This window comes from Hypanus sabinus, chromosome 5 (assembly GCF_030144855.1).
Source record: "Hypanus sabinus isolate sHypSab1 chromosome 5, sHypSab1.hap1, whole genome shotgun sequence".
Lineage (NCBI taxonomy): Eukaryota > Metazoa > Chordata > Chondrichthyes > Myliobatiformes > Dasyatidae > Hypanus > Hypanus sabinus.
The window spans coordinates 104283698-104302381 of record NC_082710.1 but is presented as its reverse complement, the minus strand read 5'-3'; the positions used below and the strand labels follow the sequence as shown (position 1 = coordinate 104302381).

General features: G+C 41.7%; 1 protein-coding gene across 6 annotated transcripts in view; it reads right to left on the bottom strand.

The window, feature by feature from the left end:
- lypd6 (LY6/PLAUR domain containing 6) overlaps positions 1–18684 on the bottom strand; it is a 258451-nt gene that overhangs the window by 114744 nt on the left and 125023 nt on the right. For 3 of the 6 annotated variants that reach the window (XM_059969138.1, XM_059969136.1, XM_059969141.1), the window contains exon 1: positions 5790–5914. The exons of 2 other annotated variants lie outside the window; for them this stretch is intronic. The gene's annotated coding sequence lies outside the window, so the exon portion shown is untranslated. Of the gene's footprint in view, positions 1–5789; positions 5915–8564; positions 8742–18684 lie in introns of those variants that run through there. One more of the 6 variants, XM_059969137.1, reaches the window with a different exon arrangement.

Below are 18684 nucleotides of genomic sequence, written 5' to 3'. Positions count from 1 at the left end.
CCTTTTTAAGCCCAAGATCCCCTACCTCAGCCTTAGTGAAAGGCAAGATCAACTCCAAATCGATTAGTTACACGCATGCGCACCGGGGCAGAAAAGACTGGAAGTAACACCCCGCAAACAGGATGTAGAAATAATGCATGAACACCAGGGGTCACCGCCCTTTTTTGCACTGTGGACCGGTTTAATATTGACAATATTCTTGCGGACCAGACGGGGTGGGGGGGTTAAACACGACCGGAATACAGCGATACTTGAAACAGGTCCCTTACGTCCAGTCTACTCCACAATTTAGTTTTCGTGGCTCTCAGCTCTTAGCTTCTGTCCAGCGCTGCTCACGTTTTTCCCACTGGAAAAAAAACTCAATGGGTTTGTCTTTAAGTGCGGGGTGCTTGGACTCAAGGTACCGAAGCAGTTTTGAGTGCTTCATTGCCTCATCAGACAATCTCCCACCCACCTGCCACCATACGCCTTGGCCAGGTGTGGCTGTTCCTATGCCGCGGCCACAGTGTTCGCAGTCCGGGGAGATCGACCGACCAAGGAGTGTGACAGGGCTCGCGTCCACCCCCCTTTGTAGGATCTATCGGCTAACAAAAGTTTGTCTTGAGGGATGACTTTCAGTAGATCGCAGCGAGGTAGCTGCTCTGCTACTTACGGAACCCTGAGCCCGAATTAGTCATCAGTGAATATTTTAGCACCAGGTTTCCCACGTCATTTGGTGTGGTTTAGAGGCGGCGCCCATCTGTCCACGCTCCAGGCCAGTAGAAACGGCATTTCTCGGCAGCTGCCCGAGGCCAACCAGTGATCCCTGGCGCGAGGGTGTCACTGCGTTTAGGCAACTGATGGCCTCGTGTGGGTTCAAGTTCAACACTGAACCTTACAGGTAATAAGGAAAGGTGCAGCTGACTCATAACGTTTCCTCACGGCCCTGTGGTTGGGAACGACTGATGTACACTGTGTAGTGTGTGGCGGGGGGAGCCACATGCATGCACACTGGGCAGAAAGATTGGAACTAAAACCCCACAAGCCAGAAACGATCTCTCAACAGTATTTGCGTATTTATTTATTTCTCCCCCCTCCCAGGGATCTACTGGGAAATCTCAAAGATCAACCAGTCGATCGGGATCGGCGGGTTGGCGACCACTACTCTACACTCATTATTGTATAGCTAAGCACAGTTCAAATGCCACCTATAAATTTGCAGGTATCACCTGGTAAAATCTCAAACGGCGACAACAAAGCACAGGGCATCAAACAGCAGGATCAACAACTTGATTGTGAACTTCAGGAAGGAGAAGTTGGAAGAATTCATTGAGGCACATTCTGAATTAGGTACTGTGTAATATACTAGATTTGATTAGTGAGTTTAAGGTAAAGGAACCCTTAGGAAGCCCTGATCATAATGTTAGAAATTACCCCGCAAGTTCGGAAGGAGAAGTTAGCATCAGATGTAATCAGATGATACCCAAGGGTTTCAGCCCAAAACATCGCCACTACCTCCTCCCATAGATGCTGTCCGGCCTGCTGAGTTCTGCCAGCATTTTGTGTTTTTATTTATTTCCAGCATCTGCAGATTCACTCAGGTTGCCTTTGAATTCATTACAGTGGAGTAATGCGAATTGCAGAGGCACAAGTGAAGAGCTGGCTAAAGCTGATTGGAATGGGCCATGAACAGGGATGACTGCAGAACACCAATAGCTGGAGTTTCTGGGAAGATAGATACATCCCAAAGTAGTATTCTAAAGAAAGGATGTGGTGACCATGGACGGCAAGTTAAAGACAGCATATAAACAAAAGAGAGCACAACATTAGCAAAAATTAGTGGGAAGCTAGAGGATTAAGAAGCTTTTAAAAACCAACAGAAAGCAACAAAAAAACCAAAAGGGAGACATGATGAAATATGAAGGCAAGCTAGCCATAAATATCAAAACAGGATAGCAAACATTTTTTCAGATATATAATAAGAGGGTTTATCAGACCACTGGAAAATGATGCTCGAGAGGTAGTAATGGGAGGGGGGGGGGAGGAGAAGAGAACCATAAAATGGCAGACAAACTCAATAAATGTTTGTGTCAGTCTTCACTGAGGAAGGCACCAACGGTATGCTAGAAATGACAGTGTGCCAGGGACTACTAGTTGCTATTACTGAGGAGAAGGTACTCGAGAAGCTACAAGGTCTGAAGGTAGATAAAGTCAGCTGGAACAAATTGAGTACATACACTCCAGAACTCTGAAAGAGGTAGCTGAAGAGATTGTGGAGGCATTAGTACTGATCTTTCAAGAATCAGCAGATTTTGGAATGACTCCAGGACCAGAAAGTTACAAATACCACCCCACTAAGAAGGGAAGGAGACAGAAGAAAGGAAAATATAGGCCAGTTAGCCTGACTTCAGTGGTTGGGATAATATTGGAGTCCATTAATAAGGATGAGGTTTTGGAATGCTTGGAGGTGCTTGATAAAGTAGGCCAAAGTCAGCATGGTTTCCTCAGGGGAAAACTTCCCTAACAAATCTGGTGGAATTCTTTTGAGGAAGTAATAGGCAAGATACACAAAAGTCAGTGGATATTGTTTATTTGGGTTTTCAGAAGGCCTTGGACAAGCGGCACACATAATATAAGAGCCCATGAAAAGATACTAGCATGGATAGAGGATTGGCTACCTGGCAGAAGGCAAAGATTGAGAATAAAAGACAGCCTATGTGGTTGGCTGTTGGTGACTAGTCATGTTCCACAGAAATTTATGGCCAACTTTACAAAGCATATGAACACAGGTGGAGGTGAAGGTAGTTTTGAGGACAGGGAGTCTGCAGAAGTGGCAGACAGAATCTAATCCAGACAGGTCCTGCATTTTGGTAGAAGAATAAGGGTGGAGTGTGTTTCCTTTTAAAAATGGGGAGGAAGTCAGAAACCAGAGGTGCAAAGGGATTTTGGTGTCCTCAGGCAGTTTCCCCAAAGCTAAACTTGCAGGCTCAGCAATGGGAAGGAGGGCAAATGCAATGTTAGCATTCATTGTGAATGATTCATTATTCTGGGAATGAAAGGGTTAACATATGAGCAGCGTCTGATAGTTCTGTATAGAGCTCAGGAGAATGGGGTGGGTGGGGAGATTTCCTCATTGAAACCTATCAATATTGAAAGGCCAAAATAGAGTGGACGCGGAAAGGAGGTTTGCTATTGTTGGGAAATCTTGGACCACAGGAGGAGGAAGAATTTCTTCAGACAAATGGTGAATCTGTGGAATTCATTGCTACAGAGAGCTGTGGAGGCCGAGCATTGGGTATATTTAAAGCGGAGGTTGATAGGTTCTTCATGTCAGGACGTCAAAGGTGACAAGGAGAAGGCAGGAGAATGGGGTTGAGGGGGCTAATGGAATGGTGGAGCAAATTTGATGGGCCAAATGGTCTTAGGTTCAGTGGTGGAAAGAGTGGACAGCTTTTTGTTCTTGGGTGAGAACATCTTGAAGGATCTACCCTGGCCCAACATAATTGATATAATTATGAAGTCATGCCTGGGGCTCTACTTCATAAGGAGTTTGAGGAGATTTGGTATGTCACCAAAAAATCTTTCAAATCTCTACAGATGTATGACAGAGAGCATTCTGATTGGTTGTAGTGCAGCCTGGTATGGAGGCTCTAATGTACGGAATTGCAAGAGGACGCACAGGGTTGCAGACTCAGCCAACAATATCATGGGCAAAACATTCCCCACCATCAAGAGGAAGTGAGTACCTCAAGAAGACAGCATCCATCTAAAACTGGGGCTCCCAAACAGATTCCTCAGTTAATGGTGGGGATCCATGGCATAACAAAAGGCTGGGAACCCCTGATCTACAAGGATACTTGCCTTCTTCTCATTACTACACTGAGGAAGGTGGTTAAGGAGCCTGAAGGTCCACACACTCAGTAATTCTGGAGCAACTATTTTTCCTTCAATAGATTTCCGAGTGGTCTGTGAACACTACTTCATAATTCTTTTTCCTCGCCCTGTTTGCTTTGTAATTTATAGTAATTTTAAGTCCTTACACTGTACTACTGCCACAAACGAACAAAATATTATGCTAACATATGGCTGTAGTGTACTATATGGCAAAAAGCTTCCTTTCAACACATTTATTCTCCATATAAGTATGCCCATGGCAATAAACTTGAAATACTCAAGGAAGGCAGTAATGATGGCACATGCTAACATTCTTAGCTGAAGAAAGAGGGGGGTGGGAGGAAGATATAGACCTCAAGCACTGACAAAAGGCCTGTTCTTCTACAATAGAAAAATCATTCTACTACAAGAGACAGTACACTTTCAAATGTGACTGCAGGGTCTTCCTCACCGCCCCAGTGACTCAGCATACAAGTCTAACAGATATGCAGGGATTAGAACTTTCACCAGCAGATTGCAAATCACCAGCTTTACAATTTATGCAGCATTATCACAGTCCTTCTGTCACAAAGCCCAGACTACATACAGACATACAAAGTCAAATGGTCTTTTGGATGCTTACATACCCATAGTAAAAAAAAACACTTTTTATTTAAAGCCATGTACCAGCCCAACATCTTGGAAAGCCAGAACATTCATTAAACACTGCTCATTGTGAAAGCACAAAATTCTGACCACAGCAACAGGACTTAACTGGAGAGGTCAGGAACATCTGGGAGTATGCAGATGAATCATTACCCAGATATCATTGAGAAAGTTGACATTTTTATATATAAGCCACCAACACTATTAAATGAAATGTGACAGATGATGCCTTGGACTAATCTATTTAAAAATCGGTTGGCAATAGCGCTGAAGCTGTAGTACTGTCCCTATTGTAGCCTTATCCTACTGTGAAAGCACTACACTGAAATATGCAGTCAATGGCCACTTTATTAGGTACAGCTGCCCCTAATGTAAATCTACGCAGCTAAACATATGGTAGCAACACAATGCATGCAGATATAATCAAGAGCTTCATTTGCTATTCAGACGCGACATCAGAATGGGGAAACCGTGAGATCCAAGCCATTTTGACTGTGGAATGATTGTCGGTGCTGGGCGATGTGCTTTGAGTATCTCAGAAACTGGTGATCTCCTGGGATTTTCGCACACCACACGGTCCCTGGAGTTTACAGAGGAGAGTGCAAAAAGAACACCGAAACCAACATCCAGTGAACGGCAGATCTGTGAGTAAAAACCTCTTGTTAATGAGGGAGGTCAGAGGAGAATGACCAGACTGGTTGAAGCGGACAGGAAGGCGACAGTAACTCAAACAGCCCACGCGTTATGGCAGTGCTGTCCAGAAGACCATCTGCACGGGACTGGCCACAAGCATGCGCTGAGTCGCCGCTTACAAGAGGTATCTAATAAAGTGGCCTCAGGGTGTACACTGGCACCTCTTCATTTATCGCTCCACATCAAGCTTGCATTTAAACAAAACCTTCTGCGAATAAGCAAGGTTGGATGTAACACACCACCTTTGTGATGAGCGCGTTTGCAAAAAAAAAGAGAAAATACAAGTAAAAAAATACACACTGGAACAAAATTCATCTCGACTAATTCAATGCTTTCTTGAAATTAACACATCTTCAGTGAGGCAGGCTTTACAAACCAGATTTACCATGTCACACCATACATGTGCTGAAGCCATTCAATAAACTGTTAAGTGGCTGACATACCCATAATAAGTAACTTGGCAAAAGAATGACAACTCACGGTGGAGTATTGTCACAGCGTCACCAAAAAAACACGAGTAATCGGTCTCACTTAACAAATAGCGTCTGCAAGATAAAGGTAAACCAGTATTGCCTTACCGCTCAAAAATACTTATAACTGGCGAGCTTTCTTTTATTTCACAGATCCGATTATCACAGTTCTTGTTTGTTTTCACATAAAGACAGTATTGCTTGACTCCAGTGGGTTGGCTGTGATTTACTCTTTCAACTCCGACTTTGAAGTGCTATGTAGCCCGTGCTCAATGTACGTGCGGTCTTGTTAGTCAGAGTAACCAATCGACATTCCCGGTGGGTGGCTGAGCATAAGAGCTTCCTTCTGATTGGTTACTGATTAACACAGCAGCCCAATCAGCTGCAAAACTGCGCTCACTCCTTGTCTGTCTCCCTTCAAACCCGAGTAAATTCATTTGGCTCTAAATTGTGAATGAAGTCATCTTTCTCTCATGACAAACTATTCCTCTGCGGGCGCTTTAAATGTTGCTAACCAGATATGTGTTTTTGCCTGTGGGATGGTTTGATACATACGCAGCCTTTCCTCTGCAGCTACTCGGAGCTCAGTGAACGGCGAGATTACTCTTCATACTAGATCTGTTAACTTGCCGGCTAACTAACCTCCTAATTCCACAGGACTTTTCATCCAACGTCACACCCATCTACTTAAGTAAATGAGCAGTGCTTTTGTAGTACAGGTCACGGGACTGGAACTGGTGGATGTGTAGTTTTTAACTCCACAGTGAATCTTGACCTCACAGGTACATGTGATAAAGGAGCCTTTATAATACTCGCAGACTCCAAGGAACTGATAACGTACAGTATCAGCCTCCCACAGCAGAACCCAAAATCAGAGATGGCAAAGGTAAAATAATCTTAGAAAGAGAAATTCCTCTGCAAAACTGGGCTATTCAAAGTTGTTTTAACCCAGGAGAAATAATACAGTGCACATCCTTGGTTATCTTGGTACTTAATAAGAGATTTTGTTTTTTTTAATCCTTTTAGCACCTTCCCTTGTACAAAGCTTCACTAAATGACAACAGTAATGCGCAGTTCAAAGTAAATTTTATTGTCAAAGTTCATATGTGTCACCATATACAATGCTGAGATTCATTTTCCTACATGTACAGTCAACAATCTATAAAATAATAACCATGACAGAATCAATGAAGACGGCCCAGCCAGGGAGTTCAACCAGAGTGCAGAAGACTAGAAACTGTGCAAGTGTGAAAAGAAAAAATAATAAGCAATAACTATGGAGAACATGAGATGAAGAGTTCTTGAAAGTGAGTCCTTAGATTGTGAGAACATTTCAGTGATGGGACATGTGAAGTTATCTCCTTTGGTTCAAGAGTCTGATGGTTGAGAGTTAGTAACCTGATGGTGTGAGTCCTGTGACTCCTGTACCTTCTTCCCGATGGCAACAGTGAGAAGAGAGCCTGGCCCAGGTGGTGGGAGTCCCTGATGATAGATGCTGCTTTGCTGTGACAGTGTTTCGTGTGTATGTGCTCAATGATTGGGATGGTTTTACCCATGATTGGCTGGGCCATATCCACTGCTATTTGTAGGATTTTCATTCAAAGGCATTGGTGTTTTCACATCAGTCTGTGACGCAATGAATTTCTGTCTCGCTAGTCTGAAAGAACTCTTATTCACTTATATTTCTTCTACTACACAGCTTCCACTGAAACTCTAAAGACCAACACTCCTAAATGAAATCTGTGACCCCTGGCAACCTTAAAAACAAACCCATACATATGCCATATCTGCTTTGCTCTGGACGAGACTTCTGCTAAAACTGCAGATGTTAGGCCAAGTGCTGCATCTATGAAAACGTGTATTCGACCAATAAAGCAGCTTATATCACAAATGACAAAGTCTTTGGCTGTGCTGTTGTCCCAGTACTGAGGTTGATGATCACTTTGTTCATGTATGATTATGAACATCATTAGGCTGAAGTTCAACACTTCAAAGTTTAAAGTAAATATTTTATCAAAATATATGCAGTTTAAGTCACCATATGCTACCCTGAGATTCATTTTCTTGCAGATGTTCACAGTAGAACCAATGAAAAGCTACACAAAAACCGATCAGCAACCACTGTGCAAATACAAAATGAATAAATAAATAAAACCGAGAACACAAGTTGTAAATTCCTTGAAAGTGAATATCAGTTGTGAAATCAGTTCAGTGTTGAGGTAAGTAAATTCATCACCCTGGTTCAGGGGCTTGATGGGTCAATGCTGTTTTGACGCCATCAACCACATTGTTTAAATATATAACTGTTTTTTTTACATATTATCAGTTACCATCCTCAATTAAGCTTAGAGGCATAGGAGTTTATATAGTTGGGCCAGGGGCTTGTGGTGGGGTGGGGTGGGGTAGGGGATAGTGTTTGCACAAAGATGAGGATCATTAACATGGGATCTATCTGAAGACCTGTGGATTCAGCTCCAGCTCTTCCCTACTCCACAATAAAGTTCTGAGAACTAAAACCTCACCTGCATTGTGCTTCATCATTCCTGAAAAGCCTGAAGCATGCTTAATATCTGCAATCCCCAAGCATGACCAACTTTCAAACATGACCTAAAGCCGGAGTTGGGCTCATCAATAAAGGAAGACCTTGCATTTATGTGGAGCCTTTAACAACCCTTTCAAGAAACTTTCAAGTGCGTTATAGCTAATAAAGTAGTTTAAGGTCTAATTACTGTAGGAAGCAACACCATCGCTTCTCACACAGCATGATTACCAGTACAACCATACCTAAAGAGCGACAGAATCTCTTTTAAACTACAATAATCAAGTTAACATAATTGCTAGCTAGAAGTGAATCCCTTTACATTTCTTCAAAGGATCTTTTACCTGTGCCTGAGAGAGTAGATGAACCTTCAGGTTAACACCTCATCAGAGAGAGAGTGTTATCATTAGTGCCACAAACTCTCGGGGGAACGCATGGGTTTCTCCCAGATTCCAGGATTAGCAAACCAATCTCAACTGCTGCTCTTTAGCCGTAAGGTCAGTTTCACTGATGGATTCAGCCTGGAAAACATACAGAGCAGACAATTACTAACCATTCATTTGCAGCACAGCAAACTGCACTCTGCATTCCTTCCTGCACAGGACTTGGTGCTTTTACCATCAATCATACCATGGAGTATCTCTCAGGTAGGCTGTCAACTGAGTGCATCAATGAGCCTGACCTTACGGCTAAAGAGCAACAGTACCCTGCAATTGAGATTGGTTTGCTAAAGCAGGAATGTTGCAAAATAAACCTGTGATTTGATAATGGTAAGAAATATCTTCTCTGGGAGGAATAATACTTTGAATTTAAAGAAAGAGCCGAGAGGATCACTAGGGTCGCCCCCTCTCCCCCTCCATTTGAGACATTTATCAGCAGCGTTGTAGACAAAGGGCCCAAAGCATTGCAGAGGATCCGTACCACCCATCCCACAGTTTATTTGCCCCACTACCATCAGGAAGGAGGTAAGGAGCACCAGGGCAGTATTGCCAGAGTGGGTTACAGCTTCTTCCCTCAGGCTGTGAGACTAATGAAAGCCCGAGGACTCGTCACGTGTACAGTGAACTGTCTACTATTTACCTGCACTGTGTATTACATTCAATTTGAATTATACTTAATTTATTTATTTATGGTAATTTGTTTTATGTGCTATGTGTGATATATGTCTTGTGGGTGCACTGTGGAGTGGAGGACCATTGTTTCGTTTGGTTGTACACAAATATAGTCTGATGACAATACACTTGAACTTGAGTTTGAGGAACCAAAATAAATTAAACAGGATCCAATAGAGATCATTGAGCAAAATCTTAAGTCTTTCATGGATTATATTAACTTAGACATGGACAAGACTATTATCAAAAAAAATTGCAGTTTTATAAAAATGTTGGTGAATGTAATAAAACCATTAAGAAATTAAGATCCTCTGGTTCAACAGAATGCATGAAAGTAACACAATTCCCTTGACCAATTTGCAAATCGCAATTTGCAGCACGGTAGCCTAGTGGTTAGCAAATTGTTCCAGAGATCCAGGTTCAATTCCTCTTGCTGTCTGTAAGGAGTTTGTACGTTCTCCCTGTGACAGCATGGGTTTCCTCCGGGTGCTCTGGTTTCCTCCCACAGCCCAAAGACATACCAGTTGGTAGGATAATTTGTCATTGTAAACTGTCCCGTGATTAGGCTGGGGTTAAATCGGGGGTTGCTAGGCAGCACGGCTTGAAGGGCCAGAAGGGCCTGTTCTACGGTGTGTTTCAATGAATAAATAATACAAGACTGTAATAAAATCACCACACTGCATATTATATATTTCACCAGAGCATAAGGATCGACACTACACCTAATGCAACCAAAACCAGTTTGGTTCACTGATTTATATGGGAAAGTACCTTCGACATCCTGAGCTGCCAAGGCCTCACATTTCCCTCACCTTCACCAACACCTAAACAAAGACTCTGAAATGAGCCTCAGCACTCTGCTTCTAAACCAAAGTTCGGGCTGCCAGAGAGTTTCAAAGCCTTCATGCATATGTACAGCTTCTGATATAACTGCAAAGAAAGACATTCAATAGTCATTCATCTCACACTGAAGTGCAGACAACCCTATAGCCATGTGCAACCAGAACCACTCCCAAACCAAGTACTGCTCGAGTCAGGTGCCCTTTATCAGAAATCTTAAAACCTCTGAAATCCAACATTTTGAGTGCTGACATGACATCACAAATAGAAAATTCCACAAGGCACTGGGAAGGTTCCCAGGCGATGTGCAAGTCTCTGTGTATCAAAGACAGTTGTGAGAAGTGACATATATACAGGCAGTCTCCAGGTTATGTACGAGTTCCGTTCCTGAGTCCGTCTTTAAGTCAGAACAAGTAAATCCAGTATTATTTCGCATCAGTTTGTCAAACATTTGTCTTAGTATATAGTATATGTTTTACCTTTCTATGCATATAAAACACTTAAGAAACATATGTATTCCAATAATTAAACCACTGCGTTGCTTAGTAATAATTGTAGCTTTCATCGGGACAGGGCATTTCACATGCTCCATTATTCTCACTTTATCTGTTATCCTTTAAAATTGTTCCAATCATTGACCAACTGTAGCCTAACGATTTTCCAATAATCAATGGCGTTTCACCTCTTTCCAAACGCTTTATTATTTCCACTTTACTTTCAATCGCGATCGCTTCCCGTCAATGGAACAGAAACACTGCGGGCGGCAGGTCCCGAGCTGCACCTGCTCCCAAGGACCACCTCACTAAGACAGGCTTAATGGGACAAGTGGGGGCTGTGCTGAGTTTGGGTATTCCACAATATTCCGCGTTGGAATTTAAACTGGAGTTGGCAGTGTTTTTTTTTACAAGGTCGAGTTGCGAGCTCACCATCAACCCGGCACGTATGGTACAGGAGTCACTGGATCGACATCAACCCGGCACAGGAGCGGACTGTCACTGGATCGAACCTCCATTCTCGAGCCCAGCGCTGATCTCACTGTGCCACCATCCGACTGGAACGGGGGGGGGGGGGGGGGGCAGTGTCAGGGTGAATCTTACTAAGAAAAATTTAAGCCAAATACAAAGTTAAACATTCAACACAGTGTCAATGGCAATGACTTAAAATGGCAGATGGCTGTCTCCTTCGGTTCGTAAGTACGAGTTGTCCATAAGTCAGACGTTCGTAACTTGGGGACTGCCTGTATAATACTTTATATATATGTAAAAGTGTGTGTGTATATAATATAATGTATTATATATATATATATATATATGTGTGTGTGTGTGTGTGTGTGTGTGTGTATGTGTATATATATTATATATAATAAACAGAAGTTAATGAAAAATAGAAAAACACTGCATGAAGAAAAAAAATGAAAATCTCAATCAGAATTGAAAGAGAGGATTCTTCAGCATTGGAGTGAACATATGCTCCTTAACGGCATGCAAATCACCGAACTGAAATTTGAAGGTAATTGTGAATATTCAGCAGGGTGGTTGCAGAATTTTAAGAAAAGGTACGGTTTCATATGTTTGAAGATTTGTGGCGATCACAAAGCAACCAAGAAATTCATTGATGAGCTTGACAAGATTGTCGCTGATGAAGATCCAACATGCTGAATGGCTGCCTCAGTACACACGTGTAATGAACAAGAGTTAGACAAAGACTGCTCACCAGTAGCACATAAATTCAGAGTTGGAAATTATGGCGATCCCAAACAGCCATTGACTGTCCACCTGGGTGACTGAGCTGCATGCAGACCAATTGTTAAATGAGTCAAACCAGCTCACTGGAAGATCAGGAACTGGCCTGAAGTTGCCACCTTAGCATTGCAGGACTGCTTTGAAAGTCAATATACTGATGTAATCATGAAGCAGGCACGCCAGTGGTTGAACTTCCTTAGGAGTTTAAGGAGAATTGGTACATTACCAAAGACTAGCAAGCTTCTACAGATTTATGGAGGAGAACATTCTGACCGGATGCATCACTGCCTGGGATGGAGGCTCCAATACAACAGGTTTGCAAGAGGTTGCAGAGGGCTGTAGGTTCAGCCAGCTTCATCAAGGTCACAACCTTCCCCATCGTCGAATACATCTTTAAAAGGTGGCGCCTCAAGAAAGCGTCCTCCAGATTAGGGAGCAGCACTTCACTCGCATTTCACCTTCCCTCGGTTACGGGTAGGGATCCATGGCACAAGAAAGGTTGTGAAGCCCTCCTCTATACACTGGTCACTGGAACAGGCTTAATGATCACATAACACAACCGGGCTAAGTTGCTAGGTGGCTCAGCTCAGAAGATTCTATTCCAGAAACTTAAACACAGAAATCCATGCTAAAAATTCTGTTGACTGTTGAGTGAAGATGGTGCCATCAGAAGAGAAATTAGGTCAAGGCCCTGTCTCACTTTGCAAGTGAATGCTAACTGGACTATTTTGAAGAACAGGAGAATTACCTCTTGCCAGTTTTTCCCTGGAAGAATTCCTCTGAATAGATTTGGTCTCCTATGTATATTTATCTTGCTTTCAACATCACAAAATGAATCATCTACTTGCAATCTCACCAAAACCAAATAATGAGAATGGTGACAATCAGAAGCAGAAAACAGAAAAATATCCTGAGAAAATTCAGGAGGTTTGGCAGCAATCACAGTGATAGAGATTGTTATCTTTCCATCAGAACTGGAAATGATTACAGATAAATGTACATCTTATAAAAGAGGAAAGAATTTATTCAAGGTGGATAAAGTGGCAGTGTTTTAATGTTTGTTTCACTGGGCAGAGCACAACCAAGTACAGTTTTTCGCACATTACAACAAATTTAAAACCTATAGAAATGGAATGTCAAGATGCTACAGAAATGCAGGAATCCACTTCCTTTGATACTTCAAGGTAAATTTTATCATATATATATATATTACCATAGATTCAGTTTCCTGTGGGCATACTCAATAAACCTATAAAATGAAAGATCACCCAACTAGGATGTTCAACAAAAGTACAGCAGACAACAAACTATGCAAATACAAAAAGAAATAAATAATAATAATAATGATGATAAATATTGTAGCAATATATTACCTGCTATGTAGGGGTTAGTTTATTTGTCCATCGAAATTCACTGCCATCATTCTGGACATGGATTCATTCTCATTCTCTCTCTCCAGGGCACACTTCACACTAAGGTTATGACCGCTGCTGAAGAACCATTGGGAAAGTACACTCCAGACTCGGGAGACCCACGTGCCCATTGGACTTTTAACTGAGTATCAGTTTGTTGAATATTTAGTTCTATAGTTGGTGGTAACTTGTGGGGAACTTACAATGTTTGGTCAAATCTTTTACTGTTTGTAAATAAATGTTTAATGTGCTTATTCGTAGTCAGAGTCTCAGTCACCAAACCCGTGAACCTGCTTCCACAGTACAACACGCCAGAGTGGCAGCAGTATTATTGATGTGTATGATTGTAATAGAACAGGATGAAAAGCTTTGACAATGTATGTAAAGAATGAAAAGACATTGAATGGTTTATTCTTATAAATATTTTATTTAGTTTAAAAAAATAAAGAAGATGTGGAATTACAGAATCCTGCTGCTCCAATGACTGTTGATGTTTCTTTGGGTCTTATCTTGAAATACCGGGGAGGTTTTTTCCCCAGGGACTGTCCAAGAACTCACCAAGGAGCTTTCTATCTTCAGCCGACTGATTTGATATCCCTGAAATTAAAGGTAAGCAGGTACTCACGTTATAAAAGTCAATTTTTTCAAATCTTGTGCAAAATAACTATTTGTCTATTTTACATTTCTGGTTTCAGAATGTGGACACAGATGAACAATAGCAGCAAATAATGCAGGATTACTGCTTAATGTTCAATGAAACAGAGCAAAGGAAGATTCTGAGGTTGAAGGTTAAGTGGACCCAGATTAGGAAGACCACGGACATTCCCTGTGGAAATCACAAGTTATACTAAACGCAGTTCTTACACAAGGCAAAAATAGAACTGTGGTCAGCCCTGAGAATATAAATACAAGTCTTCATTTCAGCATGCACACTTATAACCACAATAATACAAAGAAACTAGTTTTACAAAAAGAACACAAATTCTGCAGTCTGGATAGATAGACATAGGAGCAGAATTAGGCCATTTGGGCCATCAAGACTACTCTACCATTGTGTCTTATGTTTTTAATTTTCGTACAAAAAACTGGTGGCTTTCCTAGCAAAATGCCAAAAATAAAACAAACCCTAACTTATGATGACACCTCACACAAGTACCCTAGAGGAAAAAGCAGGAAGTACGTTTTCATGTAATCATGCAAATATATGGCTTTTATTCATTTAGCCTTCCTTACAACCTCTGAAGCAGATTGAGAGGTTGGACAGGCTGTTTTCATGTCAACTCAGAGCCACAGCCGCCCAGTTCTCAACAGTGATGAACAAATTCCACTGTCTCCTGATACAGAAAGGAACTTATATGCTCCAGTGAGAATCAGAAATGCACCCTGTACCATTAGACGTCTCATGCTTAAGGCTTAAAATAGTTGACAATGTCAATCTAATCCCATAAGAACAGAAGAGTGTATTTGAAATGAAGCTGTCATAAAGATAACTTAACACATCTCTGAATAAAAACACTGTTTCACAAATGAAGGGTTCTTTATCCACCAAGACAGACTCAGCATCTGAGCAAACACAGGAGATATGCAAAGCTACCCCTCCCACTTCAGCCATGATCTACCTGCCAACTATCTGCTCAATATCAACTGCTGAACAATATGAGGTATTCCATGGGTTCAACATGTGAAATGTGAGAGTTCAGCTCTTGTCCCTGCAAAGGTAACTCAGTCGTCAATTCCACAAATCACACATCCATTCATCCATTCTCCAACAAAGGTTAGCTTCTACATCAAAATATTAAAACACTATGGAACTACATGGTATACTGTTGCTGCTGTTATAGAACACTAACTAACATGATGAAAATAATGAACATAAGGAGTCTATAAAGACATTGATGTGCTAGATGATATGCACTGTATGAAATGGCCAAATTTGAAATATACTGGGTAGTTACTATTCATAGATCAATATTCCAAGACCTGAGACACTCACTTTCTGCCAGTGAACCAATTCCTCAAAATTCTGGAGCTAAAAAAGACAAATGGATTCACTTTCATGTGGGATACTGTATCATGATATGGTCAGATGGGAAAACCATACAGCTAGACTCTTCACTGAGGGAATAGCCACAAGATTATTGGATTTGTACTGATGAAGTAAGGCTTTCATTACACCAAAGGTACAAACTACAAGCTTCAATTTTTATTAGAAGCTCCAAACAAACTTGGGTACAATTAAAAACAGATCTAAATTGAAAAAAAAAAGTTCAAAATAAATTTATTTTTAAAGTACATATACAACCCTGAGACTCAATTTTTTGCAGGCGTACACAGTGAATACAAGAATAACACTAAAATCAATGAAAGACCAACCCAACAGGGTGGACAAAAGCCAATATGCAAAAGAAACAAACGAGTATGCAAATAAAAAGAGAAATAATAATAAATAATAAATAAGCAATAATTATTGAGAATATCAGATGAAGAGTCTGATATTCAGTGGGTACCAGAGGTCCGTGAGCCAGTCCTCAGAGGATCAGAGATGGAGAGTGTTAGCAACTGGAAATTCCTCGGTGTTAATATTTTGAAGTACCTGTCATGAGCCCAGCTCTTAATTACAATTATGGGGAAAGCATAGCAGCATCTCCTCTTCCTCAGGAGTTTGCAGAGATTCGGCATGACATCTGAAACTTTGACAAATTGTGGTGGAGAGTGTGTTGACTGGATGGTATGGAAACACCAATGCCCTTGAACGGACAATCCTTCAAAAAGTAGTGGACAAGGTCCAGTCTATCATGGGTAAAGCCCTCCCAAACACTGAGCACATCTATATGAAACACTGTCACAGGAAAGCAGCATCCATCTTCAGGGACCATTGAGCTGTTGCCATCAGGAAGAAGGTACAAGAGTCACAGGACTCACACCACCAGGTTTAGGAACAGTTATTACCCCACACCCATCAGGCTCTTGAACCATAGAGGATAACTTCATGTGCCCCATCACTGAGATGTTCCCACAACCAATGGACTCACTCTCAAGGACTCTTCATCTCATGTTTTTGATATTTATTGCTTATTTATTTATTATTATTTATTCTTTTTCTATTTGCACAGTTTGTTGTCTTCTGCACTCTGGTGGACACCCTCATTAGGCAGTCTCCCATTGATTCTGTTATAGTTATGATTCTATAGATTTATTGAGAATGCCCACAAGAAAATGAGTATGATGACATATAGGCACTTTGGTAATAACATTTTCTTTGAACTTTAATTTGCATCTGATTATCTTAGTCTTTGCAGTACTTCTCATGATTAGCAAGAAATGGTTTGTGGTTATAGACATGAGAATATAAAAGTGACAGCCTCTCATGTCTACTCTCCTATTCAATAAGGCTAAGGCCAATTGATTTTCCTGTACTAACCACACATCCTGGACACCCTTAATATTCATAAAATCTATTAACATCCATCTTGCATATATGCAAGGACCAAATCCCCACGATCCTCTTGGTTGGTTTGTTCATTATGTGCCATGTCGTACGATGTAGACGATCATGGTCTTTCCATGGCCATGACTGATATTGGGAATTTTTTTACTGCCTTCTTCTGGGCAGGGTCTTTACAAGACTGGTGACCCCAACCTTTATCAATACTCTTCAGAGATTGTCTGCCTGGTGTCAGTGGTCGCATAACCAGGGCTTGTGATGTGCACCAGCTGCTCGTACGACCATCCACCACCTGGGCTCATGGCTTCATGTCACCCTGATTGGGGTGGGGGGGGGGCGAAGCAGGTGCTACACCTTGCCCAAGGGTGACCTGCAGACGAGTGGTGGGTAGGAGCGCCTTATACCTCCTTTGGTAGAGACGTATCTCCACCCCGCCATTCTCATCGTCTTGGTAAGAGAACGTCAAAGAGTTACTACCTTTGATGTGGAGATATCTCTTATTCTCTCTGTCCTAATGGCTGATCTATTATTTTAAGACTGTGATCTCTAGTGTTAGACACTTCAGACAAGGAAATACCCCTGCATCTGACCTCAGTTTATTCTGCAGGAAGGTCAGACTTAAACAATCAAATTCTGTTAAAGGGTTTGTCAGACTGTTCTATCCCTGACTTACTACAACACCATTAACAATGTTTAAAGTATTAGGGTACCATACTGCAGTAGATTGACTTCCATGTGTTAATCTTCTCATCAATGACAGCACTGCAGGGCATATTTAACCATACAAAGAACCATCCACAGCTTGAGTTCAATTCGGAACTACATACCCCAGATCACCTGCTTTTAGTCGCTTATCTGAGCCAAGAAGACTCTTCAATCAAATTATTTTTTAAATTTGCTTAGTTCTACACTCTAAATAGAACTATATCAGACTGACTGCAAGATTTATTTGCATAAGAGATCATGCTTGTATGTTCTGCACCATTCACCTGTACTTTGCAAACTGAAGCACACAGTGACCAGCAGGAATGTTATTTGGGTGGCTTCAATATAGATTTATGGGTTATTGTAATATTCTCCAAAGACCGGCACTTTGCAAGCCAGGCACCTGGGCATTTAGATAAGGAAATATCTCCATAACCCCAGAATCAGGTTTATTATCACTGACATATATCTTGAAATTTGTTGTTTGCAACAGCACTACAGTGCAATACATAAAAACTACAGTACAATAACTGTATATGCAATAAGCAATGAGAATATACAGTATATAAACAGTGTAAATCAAAAGCAATATAGTGAGGCATTGTACATGGGCCATCAGAGATCTGAAATGATGTGTGTGTAGCAGGTTCCCAACCCAGGGTCCATGGACCCCTTGCTTAATCATATTGGTCCAAGGCATTAAAAATAAGATAGGGAACCCCACCTTTTCCCTGATGGTAGCAAAGAGAAAAGGGCCTTTCCTGAGCTTGTCCTGGATGGTGAGTATCCTTAATGAGGCACTGTAGGGAGGATGATGCCAAGGGTGGAGCTGGTCGAGTTTACAGCCCATTGTGGCCTTTTCCAGTTCGGTCCCTCCATACCAGATGGTGACGCCAACAGTCAGAATGCTCTTTGTGGTACATCTGCTGAAGTCTTTGGTAGTATGTCTCCCAGAGATTGTCTATGTGCTGAGCCCAGGTGAACACCTAGGAATTTAAAGCTGCTGACTCTCTACCACCAGTTTCCACAAAGCAGACTGGCACACGTTCACCCTCCTTCAAGTCAGTTTTGCTGACAATGAGCCAAAGGTTGTCTCTGCAGCACCACTCAGCCAGGGGACCCAACTCGCTCTGCAGAACCGACTTCTCAGCGCCTGTGATTCATCCAACAAAAAATAAGAGAAAGCCTGCAAGAAGTCCATTGGAATA